This window comes from Podarcis raffonei, chromosome 1 (assembly GCF_027172205.1).
Source record: "Podarcis raffonei isolate rPodRaf1 chromosome 1, rPodRaf1.pri, whole genome shotgun sequence".
Classification (NCBI taxonomy): Eukaryota; Metazoa; Chordata; class Lepidosauria; order Squamata; family Lacertidae; genus Podarcis; species Podarcis raffonei.
Genome location: NC_070602.1, coordinates 32907714 through 32927006, shown reverse-complemented (window position 1 = coordinate 32927006; position 19293 = coordinate 32907714). Strand labels below are relative to the sequence as shown.

Sequence of the window (19293 nt, the reverse complement as noted above, 5' to 3'; positions counted from 1 at the left end):
CTCTCTCTCTCTCTCTCTCTCTCTCTCAACGTTTCAAAATAGCAACTTGTTGTTGGATCACTGGGGGTGGGGGGACAAGAGCACAGAAGCTTCAGTTATTTAAAAGTTACCATATACCTGATCTGTTTGTTACCTCTGGAGTGCAGAGGTTAGTGAAAAGAACGCAAATCAATTTACTTCCAGAACGGGCTGTGTGTGTGTGTGTGTGTGTGTGTGTGTGTGTTTAAACCTTGGGCATGTTCACTATTTAACCAAATCTCCCCTGAACTTTAAATATTCTTTTCTCTCTCACACACATTTCATCGCTTTGTATAATTCAGGGCTAGACAAAATGTAACTTTTGAGTGGCCTGTGATCCATGAAAAACTTTTGCACATCCTGGGATGGTTTGACTGTGTATACATGTAAATATGTGGAAACCTGAATATTCAATCATTTATTATAAAAGTGAGCTTCTAATCCTCAAGATCAGGGGTAGGCAACCTAAGGCCCGGGGGCCAGATGCGGCCCAATCGCCTTCTCAATCCGGCCCTCAGATGATCCGGGAATCAGTGTGTTTTTACATGAGTAGAATGTGTCCTTTTATTTAAAATGCACCTCTGGGTTATTTGTGGGGCCTGCCTGGTGTTTTTACATGAGTAGAATGTGTGCTTTTATTTAAAATGCATCTCTCGGTTATTTGTGGGGCATAGGAATTCTTTCATATTTTTTTCTTCAAAATACTGTCCGGCCCACCACATAGTCTGAGGGACGGTGGAACTGGCCCACAGCTGGAAAAGGTTGCTGACCCCCTGCTCAAGACCAAGCTAAAGTTCAAAACTGTACACCTCAATAAATAAATAAAAAACAAAAAGGAGTGGGGGAAGTCCTGAGCTTCTTTCCTCTTTTCAACTTTGTAATTTCTACGCATCATTTTCTTCACAAAGTTCTTAGTGAAAGGAAGCATTTCATCTTAAAAATATGGGGGGGGGGGCGCCTTATGCCTACCAGCTGCTGTTTGGTAATTTTCCTTCCAGCATTATTTTCACGAGTGTTATATTAATCACATGCAATTAGAATATGGAAATTAGCAGTGACGCTTGAGCCCATAATATTTTTTTATAATATATGCCTCAATGGAAAATCATCCTTGTGATCCAACACATCATAAATACTACCCTAACAATAAAAAGAAAATGTCAGCATTTACTTGGCTTCTGAGCAGGACAAGTATAGGATTGCACAGTAAATGAGGGTAAAATGACATTCAGCTTTCCCACCAATTGATGTGGGTTCTGAATGCAGTTTGTAAATCGCTGGAGCAAACATAAGAAAAACTCTAGATAGCCATAATGCAGGGAGCCATCGTATCCACAGTTTAAAAGAAGCTTGCTGAAAGACTGAGGCTGAGCAAACATTATTTTATATGCACTTGTCTCTATGTAGCAGAAAGGGAATCTGGAGACAATAAATTGGCCAAACTTCTTACAAAATAGTGTGCTCTGTTTTTGCAAGCCATTTTCATTATAGAGAATGTTCTGCTAATCATGGAGAGGAATTCTACAGAAACTGATGGCATGCTTCTTTCTGAAATGCTCATTTCCTGAAAATGTTGTCAATGTGGTAACTTTCTTGCATTCAGATACCCACAGTTTAGTTGCCATGTATAATCAGGAAGTGACATATATTATCAATTGGAAAAAAGCTTGAAGTTACGGTCATTCAAAATTTCTCTTTTCCTTTTTATAAAAGTGAGAACTATAAATTCCAAGTGAGAACTATAAATTCATTGCCAAGAGGAGACCATATGAACGATATTAATCTCCCCCACAAAAAAGTACTAGATTCAGTTACATCTAAAAACAGAGGTTTCTAGTGTAGATATTAACAACAGCAGTTCTAAAGTACAGTTATAATAGTGCTGATTCTAAAGTACAGTATCCCTGTTCCACCTGAATCATCACACACACTTCAAATTACAGTCTTTTCAAATAGCTTTTATAAACCTAAGGCAGATAATTTTCCTCTTCAAACTACAAGTTGTGTAAAGTTGTTAGCTTCCTATCATCAATTACCTTAGTTCCAGGTAAACATCCTTTAGGATGACACTGACTATTGTTCAGCCATTTTACATTCTTTTATCTAATTTTTTCAATGTGGTGCTTTCTCTCACTCTATCACCAGAATTCACATTTACCTGGTTTGCTGCCTTTCTTGTTTAAGGGAGATAAATAAAGGCTACAACCGCCTCTCACATGAACAAAACACTCTAATTTTTCTTGGAATGAGGAGTGGAAGTGAAATAAAGCGTTGTGTTATGCACTGAACACAAGTATAAATGTGCGCATGCATGCAGTCTTTTGCCCACAAGCCTAAGAAGGGAGACAGAGAGAATCACATTTCTTAGAAAGTGTGAGATACATTGTGTTTCAGTCCGGAAATCCTTACATCAGCCAGTAAGCTGTGCATCAGCTCTGGTGCGTGAAACTGTCCCCTTCCAAAACACTAATCATCTACTGGGGCAAGAAAGAAATTGGTCAGCCCAGTGCAATGCTATCAACAGATGATCAGTGCAATTAGAGATGTCAGCGGTATCCTATGTGGTGGATGTGAGAGGACCAGAAAGAATAACAGGTCCAGGTGAGAAAAGGTCCAGCTGCCATCCATGGATTCCCTTGCAGTCGTGGTACAAGGGAATCAGTTTAAAGTGGGTGTCTATAATATTCCATGTGTTTCAACAATATAAATTCTTGTGCTCAGGAACTAACAACAAAAATGGGCTAACTTTTTTGACAGTCTTGCATGCTTTCCATATGGAGTGTAAATAATATATAAATCTTCTAATTGCTACCCAAAAAATGCCTTTTTGAAAGAAAAGCAAACAGAAATTCACCTGTCATGATAAAATGTGCAAGTGCATACCGTGCTTCATTTAGAAACTTGCTTTAATTAGAATTGAGTATTTATAGTCACAGTATCCAACTCGTCTTAATTTTGCTGCTATTCATATTCCTGTTTTTAATATTTGAAATATTAACATTATGCAGTTTTGTATAAACAATAAATATGTTAAGCTATATTCTAAGGAATACCTTATCTAATATTCCCAAAGTTTATGCAACACGATGCATTATAGAGAACAACTCTATTTGTAAGTGGTAATAAGTGTGAGCCTCCAAACATTTAAACAGGTAAGATTTTTATGAACAAAAACTATGAAGTATTTATTTTGCAGACATTCGTGATCGTTTGAACCCCAAACACACTGTATAGTTTTCTTTCTTTCACAATATATCAAATTATAAATTCATGGGAAAATATACAGGCAAGTAAGCGTGTTGAACTCAGTGAGACTTCTGATTAAGCATGCTGAAAATAAACTACATTTCAAACAAAGGAGTTCTTTTTGATAAATTAACCATTCCAGTAATGTGCTAAGTACAGTAAAAAGCAGGTGTTGAAACAATGTTTAAAGATTAAAATATAACACATTTGTTTTGTCTGCAATGCTAATTTCATACATTACTATTCTTAGGATAAAGAATTTTAATTATTTACCTTTACATGAGCTAACATCAAAGTACAAACATTCTATATTTCTTACCTTAAATATAGTTCATTTCCATTATTAACTTCCATTATCTATTATTTTGCTATTGCTCTACAATAACCTGCCCTGGTAAAAAGGTCTTTTTGAAAAGAGCAGAAAAGTGTATAGTTTTGTTTTAAAGGTCTACTGTCTGAATCACCCAGATGTTTCAATCAAGATAAATATTTCCTCATAGTAATATGAAAGCTAAAGATAATTTCCATACACATATTACATAATATTTATTCAACTGGACAGCACACATTCAGCAGGTTTTTGTTTAAGTTACCTTTTTCTTTTCCATTACCTTTTTCTAAGAAAAAAAGGTAAAAGGGTTGTACTGTCACCTAGTGGATAAAGGTAGTAGAAGTAATCTACCTAGTATTTTATTTCTGCAACTTACTACTCTTTGAGAAAGTCCAAAATATACTGCATGTCAAATTAATGTCTGTATAGAAGCAGTTAAACTGCAAGAGGAAATTTATGATGGCCAAACCACAGTGACTGCACTGCTGTTACATTAGCTGACAAGTTCAACTTGAATATACATTTCAGTTATTCATCCTTTATTGCAAAACATTAAAGAATGTATATTTCCTCTAGGGAATAACATGAAGTAAATATGTAGTATTAATAGTAGCTATTTTGTCCTAACCACAATCTCCTTTATACCTGTCTGGGCAATAGCTTTCCTTTTCAAAGCTCCACTAGTTTACTCTGGGAAGAAATGACTGAATTGGAACTGATTCCCTGTCCCTTTCACTTCTGCCTTAAATGTATACTTAGTTATGATAGTGTGCAGAGTAATCTGTGACTGGGGATATATGAGGAAACTCAAACCTGTTTTAGGTTGCAATCCATATCCCTAATCCATCACACTGGTAGTTGTGGGAGGTTTTGACAAGGTAAAGGTCTGCCTCAGCCCAGCCCAGAAAGCTCCACCAATCTCTGCCCATGAAGTAGTACTATAAGGAAAGATTAGCGGGACACAGGTGGCGCTGTGATCTAAAAACCACTGAGCCTCTTGGACTTGCCGATAGGAAGGTTGGCAGTTCGAATCCCCACGACGGAGTGAGCTCCCATTGCTCTATCCCAGCTCCTCCTAACCTAGCAATTTGAAAGCACGCCAGTGCAAGTAGATAAATAGGTATTGCTGTGGCTGGAAGGTAAACGGCGTTTCCATGCGCTCTGGTTTCCATCATGGTGTTCCGTTGCACCAGAAGCGGTTTATTCATGCTGGCCACATGACCCGGAAAGCTGTCTGTGGACAAACGCTGGCTCCCTCAGCCTGAAAGCGAGATGAGCGCCACCCCATAGTTGCCTTTGACTGGACTTAACCGTCCAGGGGTCCTTTACCTTTTACCTAGTACTATAAGGCTTCTCACCAACAGCAGCCCAGGGAAATCCCACAAATGGGGTGTTCTGGGGACAAAAGGGACTGAGCTGGACCGGGTTTGGTTGGGTCCCAAGTTGGCCCCACTGCAGTCACTTGAAGACTTTGCCCAATACTTACACCAACTGTAGCAGGCTTTGGCCTGTTCCCTGCCTTTCACCCTGGTATGAGGAACGGGGCTGCAGGTGTGGCGGTGTCTCTGCCCCTTGCCCAGCCAAAGTTTGGGCTGCTCTGTCAGTACCTTGCTTTCACCCTGGGTTTCACCCTGCCTGGGTTCCGGGCAGCCTATGACTTGATTACTTCTTGAAGGGGGCATGCGGAAAAATCCCTATGTAAATAGTTCTCACTTGTTAGATCTTTTTGGTGGAGAGGGTCATATGAGTGAGGCATTGTCAGTGTGAGAGCATTCATTCTGAACGCATACCAATCAACTTTTTCCTACTTGAAATTGGGAAAACGTACTTGAAGTCACTCCCAGGTGAGTCACGTCATCCATAAACACGCATTTTTGAGCACTGTACAAGATCACAGCGCCCCCCCCCCAAGCAGGGTGAGAGAGTGTGAGATTTTGGCACCAGTGTTCTGGGCTCGCCAGAGAGTCATGCCAGAGTGCTGGGCCTTTAGGTGTCCTGGTGCTTGTGAGTAGGCCATGCCTGAGTAATAGACCTTTGGCACTCTGGATCATGTGCCCCTTGCTCATGAGTACCAGAGTGAGAGTCTTTTGGTCCAGCGCTCTGGCATGAGGACTTGTGCCAGAGCACCAGCCAAAACAATGGGATATCTGGGAATCAAACAGAAGCTGGGATCAGCTTCTGTGTTTCCAGGACATTCTGCTTAAAATGGGGCAGTTGACGGGTATTACTGAACGTCCCAATTGACAATTAAGGCTGTATGCACAGAGTGGGAGGGTAGATGAGGCAAAACCTTCCATATCCCACTGTGTGCCATGTTAAATGGCCTACTCAGGGCTCAGTAATGGCTGAAATGCCTTAGGAATAACTCAAGGATACAATGCTTCAGTGCTGTCCTATTGTCTCCCTTGCCATTCCTTGTTTCCACCCAAATCTATAGTATGCAACACTAACAAATAATTAAATGAATCTATTAGCTACAGTTTTGGGAGACATAACTAAGCAGCTAAAAAGTTCCATCTCTCTCCCCTGCCCCACTAGTATGGGAGATGAGCTTCACATGTCCACAAACAAGAAAAATTTACCTAGGATTTAAATTAGTATCAATAAACTAGAACAGAATAAACTACACACATACTTTATGTCTCCATTCCTTGTCTTACTCCCTTGAAGTGAAGACAGAGGGAGGGGGAGAGAGACAGAAAGAGTCTGCCCTCCAAAATATATATCTATTCATTATTAATTATCCTATCCATACAATTTGTCCACTATACACAAGAGAATTTAACAGAGTTAGGTTACTTTGTAATATCTCAAATAGCTTGGTTGACTGGAAATAGCATATGTGCAATGAAAACTAATTTGTACTTGATAGTGGTGGTTAGCATTCCAGACTGCCAAGGTTAATGAGACCTAGAATGATCTTGGGGGATTAATGGTAGTAACACAATTGGAAGCTACAGCACCTGAGACAGCTGTGACTTAATGCACTGGACTTTATTTGAAGACGGGAATGGAATTATGTGTAATTTTCATTCCTTCATAAGGATGTAGCTGATTTCTCAAAATGAAGACTACGGGAATCAGAGAAAGTCTGTAGTCGCTCTCAACTGTGCTGAAAAGAAAATGAAGCACACACAGTAGTACTAAAGTTAAAATAAATAAATGGTGTCTGTTTTGAAGTGGCACTGAACCCATTCTACATGTGTGCAAACTGTTATGTTGCTCAACTGTATACTCCACACAAGTAATAGAAAACAGCAGAGGTGGAGGGGGGGACCAGGTCCCCCAAAGAATAATTGATGGGGGGGGAAGGATAACTGAAACTATGTGGAAAAAATGCAGTGGACTAATATGTTTATAAAGCTGATTGCAAAAAAACTATTGTAACAAAAACACAAAGTAAGTTGAATTCCATTCATATAAGCAATCATAGAGACATAGAATTTATTTCAGATAGAGCAATGAAACTGTAATCCCATGAACTGATTTACCCTGGTTTTTCTGCTATCAACATATGTAATTTTGTATTAAGATTCCAGGGAGTCTGGATATATGCATTGAAATGGGCATGCTTGTGTTTCTTCTCTCTGCAATTCTATGATTCTATGATTCTCATTGATACAACTATCTTTTGTAATCAACTTTATAAGCATATTAGCACATTGCATTTTTATTTTTATTTTTGCCCACACAGTTGAAGGCATGATCATGGGCGTAGCAAGACAGGGCACAGAGAGTCAGCTGCCCCCCCCCATCATGTAAAGTAATAGAAACCTTAATTAACTGACCAATCACGGCGGTTCTGCACCCCAACAAAGTCTTGCCCCCCTTAACAAAAATCCTGGTTATGCCCATAGGCGTGACCACGGTAAAATAGCAGTAGCCTCTGCCCCAGAGACCAAATGTGACCTCCAGGTCATTCTCAGGACCAGGGCTCCTGAGGTTCGGTTTGGGCCCTGCTGGGGGAAAAAAAATCCAAGCCCTCCAGCAAGGGCAGACCAGCTAAAAATCTTTACCAGGGATATAAAATAAATGTGTGATCTCATTTTTATGCTAATAGTAAACATGGCAACAACAAGCAAATAGTAAGAGAACTCATACAAGTGACACTGACAAAAAACCCCACACATACACTAAGTAAAAGAATAGAAGAATTGCCACCCGACCCCACTCCATTCACTATGCTCTGCTCCCCTTCTTTCCCTCTTTTTTCTTCCTATCCTAATACTGTATGCAACACTAATGTCTCACAACAAATGAAACTGATCTGTAGAAAATGCAACTTGAAAAAAAGAGACAAGGCACTTATTTTTGTAAACTAAGAAATCTTTAATAAAAATATAACTGAAATAATAATAATAATAATAATAATAATAATAATAATAATAATAATGGCAATATTCATACCAGTTGAGAATATATTTACACAAAACATATGCAAGATAGTTGGGCCCTGGGCTCCTTTCTAGATTTCTGGGCCCTGGTAATCTGAAAATGACTCTTTCCTGCCTGAATGGATAATTCAGAGGTGTGTGTGAGTGTGTGGAAATTAAGTGTACTGTACAAGGTAAATATTTGCATTGGTTTCTCCACACACCTTTGTCTCTGGTGCCACCCACCATTAGCATGCGGCCTCCAGAAAGTTGCCCTCAAAGTCTCCTCACCCCTGCAGAAAACCACTATATGCAATTGGGACCATTTAACAAAATTTATACATCACTTGGCTGTAATAAAGCTTCCAAGCAGTTTACAATAAATATTAAAATTTTCAATAAAAACAAGTAATTAAAAAGATAATGAAAATCAACAGTAGATTTAAAAGAGTCCCTGGATAGGCTTGCCTAAACAAAAACATTTTAATCAGGTACCAAAAACCTCAGACCCGATGGTTGTGGTGGATATGTGGAGAATGGGCATACAAGCAACTCCCTTCCAAATGGAGTGGGACTTGTTTCCTGGGATGGGTATTACCACCAATGTGGATTATGCCCACTAGTTCGGCCAAGTGTACACGAAGAAACGCTGATATTTCTCATATAGCAGGAGGAAGTACCCAAAGTTGGAGCGATACTGATGATTGGCCACCAGAGCGCATTATAGCCTATTATGAACCTGCCTCCTGGAATCCTGATGAGCTCATACAAGGGGCACGGGATCCTATTTATAATCTAAACAGAATAATTCGATTGCAAGCAGTAGTGGAACTTGTAACCAATGCAACGGCCCAGAGTTTGAGACTTATTGCACAACAGTTGGATGAAAGTAGAGCCACCATTTTGCAGCTGAAAATGGGAATGGACTATGTACTTGCCAGGCAGGGAGGCCTATGTGGAGTCTTGAACTTGACAGGGAATGCCTGTTGCTTTAACATTTCTGATAATGGTGAGGCAATCCGTGTGTTGGCCACAAAGATGGAGAGTATAGCACATGTCCCAGTACAAACATGGGAAGGATGGGATATGGGATGGCTCACCAATTGGTTACCTAATGTTGCGGGACTCAAAGGGATACTATTGTTTTGCTTGTTTTTCTTGACGGTAGTAGTAATGGTTTTATGTATGGTACCATGTATCATTTCATGTTTTAGAAGTACAATTAGCAAGATGATTTCAAATGAAACTCTACCTCATATCATGACCCTATACAGAGCTTTACCTCAGGAATATGATGAAGGTCAAGCTATCAAGGACACTTGGGATGAAGGTCCTTGAGCTTGAAAGGGGGGAATGAGGCATCAGATCAAGATCTGTATTTTAAAATGAGCTTAAAAAATATATTTGCAAATGTTTGTATCTCTCATGCCAGGCAGAAGACCAGCTGGGTTTGGCATATGTTTATCTTCCTGGATAAGGGCCCCCTGATTTATTGCAGGAGACGAGTGCCTCGGGGTTGTAAAAGGAAATTACAGGCTAGGAGCAAAAGGTCACACTGACCATACAAATTGCAGAATACAATCAAGCTGCAAAAGCACTCATTGTTTAACAAATAATAATACCATGTGTCTTCCATTAGAGACTTGAGCCAAAGGTTAAAGGGTAAATTGAAGAAGTTGCTTTTAGAAAAAGCAGTTGGCCAGGAAAAGGGGGGTTGCTTTGGAAAGTGTTCTTACTAAGTTTCCTTCTAAAAAGCTATATATGTTAATGTGTGAAATATATTGGCTTAAATGTAATTATGCAAAGGATTTAGAAAGTAAGAAATGTTAGATTCTTATGTTAGATTCTTATTTCATAGAATCATAGAATCATATAGTTGGAAGAGACCACAGGGGCCATCGAGCCCAGCCCCCTGCCAAGCAGGAAACACCATCAGAGCACTCCTGACATATGGTTGTCAGGCCTCTGCTTAAAGACCTCCAAAGAAGGAGATCTTTCATTGATGATGCGTGAGAATGTGAACCCAAGATCTCTGACCTCTGTTTAAAATAAAAATTTAAAACCATTAGTCATCTGTTTTGGAGGGCAATAGGGCAAGGAGGGCAAGAGGTGAGCTGGTAATTAAGGTGCCTTGTTGAGGCAAATGTAAGATATATGACTATTTATTTGCCATTTATAGATAGAAGGAAATATAGCTCTTTGTCTCCCATAAAAGGTAATAGGAAATGGGTGTATCTTTTATGATTGGTTCTAGCAAACAGCCAATAGGAATTTCAACCAGGCTGATTGGACAGAGGCAGCCAAAGGAGGAGCAAGGGGGCTGGGCTGAGGGAATATAAGTGCTAGCCATCAGGGCTGGAAGGGCAGAGCTTTGGTAACCATATACCACTGTGTCTCTCATTTATTTGTCTGACAAATAAATTATTATTTTAATTTCTCTATTGCTGCGTTGAATATTTCACTCCAGCTAAGCGTTAACCACAAGCAGGGTGCTACAGTAACAGTGCCATTTCCACAGACTGAAGCAATTGAGTGGGATCATTGAGGGTATTTAGTGATTGACTGCTCTTCTACCATGCCCTTCCTCCTTAAAACCTAATATAATTGTCACAAATTTAAAATTACCCAGGGAAGAGTAACACAATGTGGCCGGCAATAAACTCTCTCTGTGAAAATGAGCTCCCAATTACCACAGATCTGGTGAAATAAATACGTTCTAAGTTGAGGCAATGTGGGAAACAACCAAGTATCAATCAGGAGGGAGTTCCGTAGTTGGGGGGCTGCCACTGAGAAGTCCCTGCCTTGTACCAGTGCTTCACTGGCTTTGTGCCACAAGCAGGGTCTGCCTTCCAGATCTTAAGAAGGTATTGTGGGAGGTACTCCTTCAAGGATGTGGCCTCCAGGTTGCATGAGATCTTGCATACCAGTATCAACACTTTGACTGAACCCAGTGTCTAATCCACTGTGTGCTAAAGTCTTCAATTATGCCCTGAGCCTCCTACATGAATCATGGGGTTGATGCAATTTTTTTAAAAAAAAACTTATGTAAAAAATAGCCAAGGTGGTCACCATCTCTACAGCCTTATTTACATATTTAGTGGGAAAAAATGATAGTCAAAAGACGGTCTTCCTATTCCTAAAATATTCTGTAACAATGAAAAGAATGGATCTAGTCATAGTCAAGTCTGCCCACTCTATCCCACAGACAGCTCTTCTACATGCACAACCATAATTCAAACTACTGTAACAGGTTAGTGATGGAGGGCTAGACTTTTCTCTTCTTACTACATACCTAATGTGCAGTCAGGGTATCACAGTCTGGGCATAAGAGCTGAAGTCGGACTATGATAGATGTTTTTAATGCACTGTTGACACAGGCTGACTTGCCCAGTCAAGCTTTTAATACTTCATATATGTCTCTTCATGTTTCATTATATAACAGCTTATTTTACTCATCTCACCTCTGATGGGGCTGCCATTAAGGAAACTTGTTTCCGTAGCAACAGAAAACCAGAAGGGCTCTCCTGAGTCAAAGGTCAAATGGAGTCCTTTCTTTCTTTCTTTCTTTCTTTCTTTCTTTCTCTCTCTCTCTCTCTCTCTCTCTCTCTTTCTTTCTTTCTCTTAATGCATTCAGCTGCACATTGCTGAAAGTTAGATTGTACTTCTCTCCCAGGGCTTTGGTTTTGGGTTCCCCCTCCCTGTCCCGCAAAACAACCCGTAAATGATAATGAAATGCTTAAAGGAATACGAAAGGGTATCCAATTTCATCTACCTGGACAGTCTGGGAGCGTAGTGTGTAACAATAAACGAGTGTTCTTAAGTCGCAGCATTTCACTGGAAATGAGGCAGAACCTGTGTATTTTAACAGCTTTTTACAACTTGTAACCACTAGCAAATTTATTTTACTTTCTTGGGGAAGTCCAGTGAAATGCCCCTAAATTAAACTAAAGGGTCTTTCAGCCTTGAAGACAAAACCCATTTCTGCCGAGCACCTGAATATGTACAGGTGAATCCAGAAGACTGGAATGAAAGATAGTTTGTCTTCTGGCCAGTCTGACTCACTTCCAGCACTGCGATCATTTATTATCCAGAAAAGAAAGCCTGGCTTTCTGCTCTGCAAATACAGTGGTGGTCTTCATTTCATGATGAATAGATTTACCATGTCTGCTCTAAAATGCATGATGACATAGAGTTTTCCAAAACACCTCCCCCAACACACCTGATGATGTTTTTAATGTATGTGCCATAAAAGAGTCAAGCACCTAGATGTATATCATCCCCCCCTTCAATTTGCTACAGAAACTTAAGGTTACTTGTAGAAAATATATTACCTTGTACACTGATGGATCCATTCGCATTTAAGCACAGATGACTGAACTTTGTTTTAATTTAAGCATGCAATGCAAGGGTCCAAATAAAAGTATTTTGATCATGATAATGAAGATAAATTATGATGATATGCATTTTTATCATCAGCTCTTCCGGACAAATAATTGTTTTGTTCATTTTGAAGGAGGACCTGTTGATTGCACCTCGTTGGTTTGCTAAGTGTCACTTAGCCTGTGTGTGAATAATGTCTGTTGATTCACTCCGGTAAATTTGGCAAGATCTGGTCTAGGACGACCAGGACAGTCTGGTAAGGAGCAAGCAGGCAGGCAGAATTAGGAAGAAATTTAAGACAAATGATAGGATAGAAGAGGCAAAAGAAGTAGGGCAAGCAGTGTCCATGGGCCAACTTAAGAAGGTTCAGGGAGGCAGAGGATTGTACAATGCACAATCAAGCCTGGAACCAATGAAGCTAAAGACCTCACAAAATATAATTTTGAACAGTACATTTACTGTGTGGGGCTATTTTGAACATTTACTTCTAAGGAGGATAATAGAAAGCAATCTCCTTGTTTGCATTGCTTTCAGGTTTGTCCAATGGCAAAAAAGAAACACATTGAACATCCTTGGCACAACACAAAGATCTGATGCGGCCATTGCTACTGCTGATCTGCCTAGTCTTTCCTTCTCCCTCTGAACCCTTCATGCCCAATTTACAACCAGCTGTGCATTTGGTGCTGAGTGATGACATCAGTCCAGCTGTGCACTCCAGCTGACATCCCTCTCCCTATTGCTTGCCACTCCATCTGGCATTCAGCATTTTTTGACACTATGTCAATAAAGCCTTCCCAGGAGACATGTGACATTAATGATGACAGTAAGTGCTCGTTCATTATTTTTCAGAAATTAATCACAATATCATAGCATATTATATTAGATATGTGTTACTGCAATACATGAGTTAGATTAGTTTTTGTTTAAAAATCAACTTTATTCTGCATTATTATGCCTTTTAAGGAATATTATTTCCTTTGGAAATACAGTAATCCATATTAACCTGCTGGTGGTCGGGGGGACAAAGAAAACGATTCCAGAAAAAATAAAAAATGCTGTACAAAATCCCGATTTGGTCAAACATTTTGGTACTTGTCAATAAACGAAAGCACTGTATGTAAACAAAACATTCCTTTCAACATTAGGTCAGCCTTTAAGAAAAAGATCTATTAGTCATTACAAATGAATGTTCTGTGCACCTGTAAAATCTGAGGTGCATTCTTTCAAGTTTTTATTTCAACAGTATGTCTGTCAGAATAACCCCCTACTTAAAAAACAACAACCCAAGTATTAATACTAGACAAACTTTTCCAAATGTCACAGAACTGAATTAAGCTCATACTGAGAATGAGAACTATGAGAATTACTATGTGAATTTATGCACTTCTCTCTGCTAGTTCAGACACATGTAAATCTTTTCCAGCCCTGCTCAATGGCTAGCAGAGATTCATAGTACATGCACTGTAAGACTATGTGAACATAGAAACCAAACTAAAACGTTACTCGCATAGGTGAACCAAAAACCCTGCCATGCAATTAAGAGAGAGAGTGCGCAAAAAGCACCAGAAGCTCAATCCTACAATTGAGTTCAAAGCTCTTCATGCCAGGACCTGAGGACCGAGGACCCTTGATTTTGTTGCTCCAACACTGCTAATAGACTCTGCTCCCTGCACCACAGCAGCAGCAGTTTGAGTTTGGATTTGATATCCCGCTTTATCACTACCCAAAGGAGACTCAAAGCGGCTAACATTCTCCTTTCCCTTCCTCCCCCACAACAAACACTCTGTGAGGTGAGTGGGGCTGAAAGACTTCAGAGAAGTGTGACTAGCCCAAGGTCACCCAGCAGCTGCATGTGGAGGAGCGGGGAATCGAACCCGGTTCACCAGATTACGAGACTACCGCTCTTAACCACTACACCAGTAAATGGGAATACCTCTGTGCTAATGACTTTGGAAAGGGGAACGCTTTATATGGCAAATGAAGCACAGAGCAAATGCTAGGGTAACAGACCAGTGTTAACTCCCAGCACCTTCCATCACACTGAAGCAAGAGTATGTGCAAACTGAGATCTTATTAAGCTTATTACTCTGATACAGATCCTGTCCCTGGCTTCTCCCAGTTAGCAGTCTCATTGATGATAGATAGATAGATATAGATAATTTATTATGGTCAGAGACCAGCTTATAAAACATGCTTGGGGGTACAATCCCAGAAGGAAAACAAACATTAAAAACAATGTACAACAATAAATTTAAAATGTATAAATGTGATGAGCATATAGACACTTAAAACTTTAAGATAAGCTACCGCAGAGAGATGACCCAGAGTCACCCATGGAACCGAGTTTGGGGGTTTTCTTAACGAACTAGTTTAGGTCGGGGGATGGTCTGATGTATTCTGGTCTTCCTGGGCACTCCCATGTAGCACTCATTCCAGTAATCTACCTTGGATGTTACCAGAGCCTAGAAAATGGATATCAGATCCCCAACAGTTTGGATGTTGCAGTCAGTAACTATTGGTTTGGTTTTTAGGCACTGGATCCAGATGACCACACGGAATACGCCTAATTTCCCCATACCATTACAGCCTCCTATGTATAATAATAAGCATATTTTCATTATTCTTCCCTTTGGTTTTTTTTTTTAAGGAAATAAGGTCAAAGGTAGGCCATTGTGTTTCATCTTGTTACTCCTGGGTATACTTACTAGATGCAAACAAAGACAGGATCCCTATTAATAGTTACCCCATGAGTTGAGCAGAGGCAGAAGAAGGAAACCGTTTTTCATGTAATCAATACAACTCATGAATATTAAAAACAGAAAACAACAGTTTTGTGGCTTGACTGGCTTTGTTGGAGTTTGGAATTGTTTCAGCTGGATTAGATACTTGCTTTCCCTCTACAGCTGTGTGAATCCTGCAGGGCTCTCTTCACAAAACGGACCCCTGCAGTTTGATTCACAGAATTTGGAAGAGAACCAACCTTTCTATGGCTGCTAAGAGATTCAGGCTCATGACCGCATTTTGATTTCCTAGTAACTCTCTCTGTGTGTGTATATATGTGTGTGTAATATTTATTCATAGAATGTCCTAGCACATGCCTGCTAGACAAATCCAGTGGTTCCCTTGACATAGTTATGAGAATTGTTAAGCTTAATTGCCCTTGAGCAATTTCAAAAGATGACAGCACATAGAACTGGTGTGTGTGTGTGTGTGTGTGTGGATTGCTTGGCTTCTGAGGTGCTAATAATGGAACTTGATTGTTACACACTTCCAATTATCAGCAGAAAAACTTTATTATAGCTTATTTGTGAGGCAGAGACTTCTATGTTTACCATGCTCTCATTGACTTTGACTCTTAATTGTTAATTTTTTTATTTGTACACCACTCAGTTTTATTTGTACAGTTGTGTTTGTTTTATCTATTTATTAAGGAAATTTTATTGTATGTCATTGTTTTTATGTAAACCACTTATCCAATAATTTAATAATCAAGAAATAGTCTAGTGGCTGATATTAATTGACCATTAAATATAGAATCATAGAGTTGGAAGAGACCACAAGGGCCATCAAGTCCAACCCCCTGCCAAGCAGGAAAATATATACCGTAGGTTCAGAAGTCGAATGAAAATTTATTAGGGTGGTATCATAAAAAGAGAAAGTAGAACATCAAAAGAAGACAAATGGTGACACAGATTTGCAAAAATAAAAATGCAGATAAGAATTTGGATGCAAATTTATAAAAATAAAGCTTGCAAAAATTTACCATTTGCCCAATAATAAATGTTGGAAATGTAATGAAACTGAAGGTACTTTTTATCACCTTTGGTGGACGTGCCCAAGGATTAAGGCCTTCTGGGAAACGATATATAATGAAATTAAGAAGGTGCTTAAGTGTACCTTTCACAAAAAACCAGAGGCTTTTCTCCTGGGCATGGTAGGCCAATTGGTGTCAAAGAAAGATAGGATGTTTTTTATGTATGCTACAACAGCAGCAAGAGTCCTACTAGCAAAGTATTGGAAGACACAAGAACTACCCACACTGGAAGAGTGGCAGACGAAGGTGATTGAGTATATGGGACTAGCAGAGATGACGAGCAGAATCCGTGACCAAGGGAAAGAGACGGCGGAAGAAGATTGGAAGAAATTTAAACTTTATCTTAAAAATTCTTGTAAAATTATTGAGTGTTAAAATGCCATGGGTAAAGCATAACAGATTTGCAGCGATAAATGATTGGATAAGAGGAAAGAAAGGGGTTAAAGAAAGGAATTAATAAGTAATTTAGACCAGGGGTTGCTGAAAAAAAAGCTCAAAACAGGGATGCAGAAAAGGGAGGCATGGGGAAGTCGCTGAAATTGGGTACATGAAAAAATTTATGAAATTATACATGTTTATATGTTTGTTTGTTAGTGTTTGTTGTTTGTATTGTCTTATATTATATGTTGAAAAACCAATAAATTAAAAAAAAAGCAAATTTATAAAAATAACAATACTATTAATTCAAATAGAAACACATCTCACCATAATAGGAAAGGCTGTGGGCTGTTGACCCATATGCTGCTGTCTAGATGTCAGCTGTCAATGGGCAACAATTCTCCCTACTCAAGGTTCTTTAACTTTAAATCTGCAATGGATAACCTTTCAAATACAGGACTCATGGCCACCTTAGAAGTATCCATAAGCAAAATAAACCTGAACAAATTATTTTTTGGGTTGGGAACTCAGGTTTATTTGACAGATGCCCATGAAAATTATAGCTGCCAGTTCTGATTTTGGAAGATTTCATTTGCACATCAGGTTATTCTATATGCTTTTAGAAGTTTCAAAGTCAGCTTAGCTACTAACCACAATAATAATAATAATAATGAAGGTCAAGTCTTTCATTGACTTCTACCCATGGGTGTTTGAAGTCAAGCCTAGATATCCTTTGGCAAGAAGTAGGAAACACTGCAGATATGGAATTTTACTGAACAAAGAGAAGCAGGCAAACCATATGTTTTGGAAATGAGATTTGGCTAGCTTTCCTACACTGAGGTGGATCTGTCTGGCTTTAAGAAGTTCTACTTGTTTTTGTTTTCGTTTGAGCAGTAAGAAAAAAACAAAATCTGAAGGAATTGTTATCTTTATAAGTCTTTACTTCTAAATGAGACAATAGCTTTATAAAAAGGCAAACATCTCTGCGCTGTAGTCAAATCTGCTCCAGAGAGTTGGTGGGACCCCTAAAGTCAATTTGTGGGGTGCACATGGAGAACTGAAGGAGTGCCAACTGAAGGGGTGCAAGGTCACCCAGTGAAGTTCACAACTGTGCAGGGACTTGAATCCAGAATGTCTCCCTGGTCTAAATCCAACACTCTAATCATTAGAGAAAACCTGAGAGCTAGCCTGGAAATCTCGCAAATGGAGCTGACGCAGAGTCTCACAGCAGCTAAACTGTCCTCAACGTTTTCCACATCAGGAACCTTCTTTTTTTTAGTGTAACTTCTCAGCTGTCCCCATCTGACCCTTCCTGTTAGCAGTGCCAGCACCTGCTTAAAAAAAACGAACAAAACTGGTTATGTGACAGCATCTCAGTCATCTGTCTCATGATGCTCACAGCCAATGAGGAGAATGGAATACCAAATCAAACATCTACTCCTCTAAAAGCAGGGCATTAGGAATGAAGGGGTTTTTACTTGCTGCTAAGATAAATGATTTACAGAGAGTCACACATGTCCTGTTTGGCTTCTAACATTGCTACAAAAAAAGCTCAAGTTCTTAAAGTAAAATTTGGAATCCCCAGTAGCTTTTTAAGATGCTACATATTCATCAGATCCTGGTCTTGGCAGCAAAACAAGGGTTTTCTCCCTCCTTCCCCCTCTATTGTTTTCAATAGAGCAAAGCCAAAAATGGGCAGATGTTCACTACCTCTCCTTGCCTCTCTCTGACACATGCAGGGTACAAGAGAAGTATTCTCTTTGACACTTTCCCCAGCTCACCCAGCCAGGAATAACATACGGCTTCACTGGCAGGACCCTGAAGTTGCTTCTGGACCTAGGGTCAAGGGGAGGAAAAAAAGCCAGCAAAGACATAAATAAACAGGACTGGAATGACTAACTACCATAAGGAGAATAAAACTCTCCCGCCACCCCCCTGTACAAGATCCAAGGAATCTGTTGCTGAAATTCATATACGCTGGCTACATTTGGAATTTGTGGTCTGGAGTTGTAATGGCCATTCAAGAGATTTGGGGGTGGGGGTAATAAGAATGTTTATTGCACAGAGTCCTGGTTCACCCCTTTCCTGAGGTAGGGGCCACTCGACTGTAACCATCTTTCCTAATTGTTTGTCCAGACTATTATTTTTAAAAATCCCAAAGAAAAGGGCTCTACACTTTCCAATTTGCTCTATCAGCCAATGGGTTTTTCAACTGCTGATGCTAACTCCATTTGAAAACTGTCGTAATTTGTCCCATAATCTGTTGCCAGCGGTTGGGGAAAATTTTTTTCTAGATGGTTTTTAGATATTTGAAGACTGTCAAGACCAAATCATATTGCTAAAGGCAAACATGCCCATTTTATTTAACATTTCCCTGTTCAACAATCTTATTTTATCCCTTTTCTTCTTTGCTGCTCTTTATTGAATCATTTTCAATTTATCTGTATTTTTTTTTAATGTTGCATCAGAAGAGCAGCATAGTTTTTATATTGCAAACTGCCCTGCGATCCTTGGGTGAAAGGTGGTATAGAAATTCAATAAATACATGGGGATTCCTCCACAGATATTGACCAAATCCAAGTCTAATTAGTTCCAGGAACATATTTGCAGTTTGGTGCATACTGAATCCTAGTCAATAGAGCTGCAAACCGATCTGTTTTTAAAATGCCTGAATTTAAGCTGCCATCAAACTAGATTTTCTTTCTAGTCAGTGGAATAGCATATTCAAACAAGTATAGGTTCATACTTTGGAA

The 19293-nt window shown here is 39.4% G+C and overlaps 1 protein-coding gene across 6 annotated transcripts in view; it reads right to left on the bottom strand.

Annotated features, from left to right (window-relative positions):
* Positions 1-19293, bottom strand: part of SLC25A21 (solute carrier family 25 member 21) — a 274630-nt gene that overhangs the window by 160028 nt on the left and 95309 nt on the right. The window contains exon 3 of one of the 6 annotated variants that reach the window (XM_053380132.1): positions 11430-12601. The exons of 4 other annotated variants lie outside the window; for them this stretch is intronic. The gene's annotated coding sequence lies outside the window, so the exon portion shown is untranslated. Of the gene's footprint in view, positions 1-11429; positions 12715-19293 lie in introns of those variants that run through there. One more of the 6 variants, XM_053380142.1, reaches the window with a different exon arrangement.